Source organism: Ammodytes marinus, assembly GCF_949987685.1.
Source record: "Ammodytes marinus genome assembly, chromosome: 24".
Taxonomy (NCBI): Eukaryota; Metazoa; Chordata; class Actinopteri; order Uranoscopiformes; family Ammodytidae; genus Ammodytes; species Ammodytes marinus.
This window is the reverse complement of record NC_137228.1, coordinates 10514676-10519334: the sequence shown is the minus strand read 5'-3', so window position 1 is coordinate 10519334 and position 4659 is coordinate 10514676.

Below are 4659 nucleotides of genomic sequence, written 5' to 3'. Positions count from 1 at the left end.
CCTTCTACTGAGGAGTGGCGCAGCAGAGTGATGGAGGGAGAGGTCAGGCTGCGCAGCAAATTGTGTAGGCCTATAGGACAAGAATGAAGGTAGATATGGCTCTTAAAGTAAGAATAACGATATTGAGTGGAGCCAAGGACAATTACAAAGGGGGAACCAGTGTTTGTCGCTGGATGCTGATATCACGTGAAGTATTATTTGTTTCATTGGCTTGTGATTTATCCTTAACATTAATTACTTTAAAGCTTAAGTGGAGGAGTAACCATAGAGAACCATCGCAGGGTATCGCATCATGACGTTAGCTCGCAGCCAAACTAAAGCGTACCAGGACCAGCCAAGCTACAGAAAATCAATGCCATCCTTATGTCAACTTAGCTCTGGATATTTCTGTTCTCACTTCAACACCACGCTAGCAGTGCCATGTCCTTTTTACGCTTCCACCAGACATTTGTAGTAGCCTATGATTTGCACCTTGTTTGTTGTTTTCAAGTTTCGGATCAGTTTTTGCACTTTGAAATAGTGTCGAGTATTTAAAGAAACCTTTAAGAGGGGGAACAAATTTAAAAAGTTGCTAATAGCCATGTTTTACTATACATGTTTACTTAAAGCTGGGGTGGAGGATTTGGGGAGAAAATGGCAGTTGGGATAGAGATTCGAATCCAAATACCTCAACCGCTCCACTTTTTCTCTTTGGTCCCTCCCCTGACACGCACCAACAAAGTCATGCCAATGTGAATGGACAGTCCCAACAGCCAATAAGAACAGAGAATCGGAGCCTCACTCTGATTGGTCAAAGTGTACAGCTCATGTTAATTTTGACCAATCAGAAATCACATACCCCAGCTTTAAGAGTTCCAGAATTTACTAATGTGCTAATGTTGAGGAGTTGCATCAAGATGCACTTGTCAACACAGGGATAGAAAGAAATTAAGAAATATCTGATATTTTTATAACTGCAGAGTTAAGTATGGAATGATATATGGATATGGGCGCCTGCCTCTGGCACACACAAAAAAAAATCTATACCTTACAGGAAAACATATGCTACGGAAATAACTACAACATGTGTACATTTGGTCTCCTCTATAGCTGACAGTTTATAGTACTGTATATAATCTTTGCTTGTGTCATTTGAGAAATCCCAAGTTAAGTGTGAGCTCCTTGTAAGCTTTCAAAGTGACATGAGAAATAAAGATCTAATGCTAACTGAAAACCTTGTTTGAGGATGTCTCATTTTCTGGATTTCAATGTGATATTTCATTAAGGAACAATCAACAAAGAAGCCTAAGATGTTGTATAAAGCCTTAAACAAATGTACTCATGTGACATAGTATCTATAAAGGAAAGAAAAGGCTTTTAAACATGTGCATAAATTATCAAAAGTATTTTCTTCTATAGTAGGCCTAATAGCCACACAGAATAGACAGGTGCTGTATGTTTTTTTCTCACCGCTAGATGTCACTAAAACAGCCGTAACTCTACGCGGGTCACGTGACTGACAGCCAATCAATGGGTCCATGCTCCCAGCTGCGCGCTTACTTGATTCAATCACTAATTAGCGTTTTGTTTGCGGTGGCGGAACAGTGAGGATGTTTTTCTCGTGGTGAAGTGGGGTTTTTGTATCTGTGTAAAGATGTCGGGGTTCAGCGCGCAGCAGACTACCTGGAGGGTAGCCTAGAGCGGAAACCAAAGGTAATAGGCCTACACACAACTCTGGCAGAAATAAGGAGCTGGGTGTCTTAGCTAGTTAGCTTTTTAATTGACTTGACCACTTAAGCACACCTGTTTTTTACGCCGCTTTAATTGTTCAGTTCTCTCGTTTTTTCAGGTGTCGGAGCTGTCTACTGAGGATGTGAAAGACGATGCTCGGCCCTCCACCTCCGAACAGATAAAGGGGAAAGTCGGTAAAACTTATTTTAGCCTACCTGCCTGTCTTTTCCACACTGGTATTTGTGCACAGATTGGCTCGTGGCAGTAGCTTATTCAGTGACAGGTGTAGCCTGGACAATTATATACTGGCTGAGTTCCATTTAGCTACTATTGTGCATGGTGGTTCATTGTCATAACTTAGGTCTACTCGGAAACTTGAGGCCAATTAGTGCTAAAAAATATATTTGGTGTCAGTAGCAAGTTTGCAAACAAACACTTTATCCAACGCAAAGCAGTTGCACTGCTAGAAAAGCAAAGCTGAATAGAGCGTATAATCTAATAAAAACGACAATGTTTCTGAAAACTGGTAAACATTCAGATGTGCAAAATGCGTTTGAGGGTTACATTGAACTGTTTGATGAATAAATATGAATGTATGACTTTTCATTGGGTTTATTGCCACAGGAGGAAAAATAAACGCACAAAACATGGTTTGAAGCAAAAATTATCAATGAGTTTGTCGCCAATATGCAAATGAGTTGACAACTGTCTGAAAATGATGGTGATTACGATGATGAAAATCATGACAGTTTCTGAATTAAAACAGCAGAAGGAGCTTTGTTGGAGGCTCGTTTGGCAGCTTGAAGGAAGCAACATACTGTACATTGGAGAACAAAGGAAACCGAGTTATGCCGTTTCAGTCATTGGATGGACAACATGCATCTCATACACAGTCAATTAAATAAACTCTTATTTTTAAAGGAGGATAAGGAAACTGGAATCTTTCAACACTCTTAACCCTATGGAAAAGGAATCTGATCCTGAAGCTTGGAAAACACAGCAAAATAATTGATAAACACAGTGTAAACAGCCTGCAATGGATGTTTAACAAAGCAAATGGAAATGCTGGATTCATTAAAAATGGAGCGGCTGATGCACAGGATCAAAAGGACAAGGAGACATCATAAGTTGTTGGCGCGAGGATTCACTTATGCCTGTCTCTCAGTGGTAATGTGGGTGTTTGCCTCTGTGTGCGTCACTGGACGTATCAGTCATTAATAGTCACCTGCACCTGTTGGTTTTTGTGTTTTTGTTTTTCAGAGGGGGTGAGTGGGGAGCCGACACTTTCTGTGCAATAAACCTCAACAATGAGTAAACATGTCAAGTCTCAACATCACAAGCATCTTGCACGGGAAAATGTTTTGATCTGTACAATAAAAGTTTGAACGCTTGCCGATTTCGGTTGCCTCTCTGCGGCTAGTTGCTATCTTTTTGATACTCGCAACTCACCACGTCATTGTCAACAGAAAATAAGGCCACGGAGTTACGCGTGCATCAACTTATCCCTGCACATAAAGGATGGATCACTCGGCCACTTTGGGTGCAAACTTTGCATGAAGCGTTCCGGAGTCAATGGAAAGAGCGCAACACATAACAGCGGTACGTGTAACTCAGCTTGATCATAGCCTACTGTGAGTTTGTTTTGCATGCCGCCGTATGTTGGGCATATATATTGGTTGTGGATCTATGCTGTTGCTATTGCTCGTGCTTGTGGAATGAGTGGATCTCTTGAGCTTAAAGTGCCCAAGTTGGATGTTGACGTCACGTTTATGGTAGCATGGTTTTGTCTTTTACTGTGACATCACAGTAATATTTACAAAGTACGTTTTTTTTAACCCTATATTTCTCTTTCTGTGATGTCACGAAACACTCTTTCTGCCTTTTCTCAGGCTAGGATGAACCGATTTCAATTTTTTTCGCACATTTATACTACATAGGATCTCAGAATTCAATACACCTTCATATTCAAACCGGTGAAGTAGGCCTTTAAGTGGTCAAGTCAATTAAAAAGCTAACTAGCTAAGACACCCAGCTCCTTATTTCTGCCAGAGTTGTGTGTAGGCCTATTACCTTTGGTTTCCGCTCTAGGCTACCCTCCAGGTAGTCTGCTGCGCGCTGAACCCCGACATCTTTACACAGATACAAAAACCCCACTTCACCACGAGAAAAACATCCTCTGTTCCGCCACCGCAAACAAAACGCTAATTAGTGATTGAATCAAGTAAGCACGCAGCTGGGAGCATGGACCCATTGATTGGCTGTCAGTCACGTGACCCGCGTAGAGTTACGGCTGTTTTAGTGACATCTAGCGGTGAGAAAAAAAAACATACAGCACCTGTCTATTCTGACAGGTGCTTCCCGGGATGTCCTGGAAGACTGGAGCATTTTCAAACTTCTTCTATTTTTTAAAAGCATATGGAAGAAAAACACAACATTACACTTTTTTTTTAAGGGGAATGACATGTAGAGAACGACCCGGGCTGGATTCTAACCCGGGTCTGCTGTGAAGAGGACTGAGCCTCTATTAGGGGGCGCTCTCACCTCTACACCACGGTCGTTCTCTGCAAGTCATTCCCCTCTCTGCCCCATTTCATGCCAAACACTTCTCTTAAAAAAATATATAAATATATATAAAATGTCTTTGTGGTTTGTGCCAGTCATTTGGTTGTTTACACAAGGAGCGAATTTCCCCGGAACCATTCACACCTGGGTGCGAGGCAGGGTCTGGTGTGAGCAGTCAAATCTTTTTACGGGTTGCAACAAAACTGCCTGCTTCCGCGACCAGTGTTAGTGGCATTAGAGGTTATAGGCTTGACAGTTATATTTCAATGTGGCAGTGCAAAGCGTGCTTACATTCATAGTGCAGAGTATGGGGGTTGTTGGTGGGTGAAAAGTTTAGCAATGTACAAAAGAAACAATTCTCGACAAGCTCCTTCAAAATGGATTTTA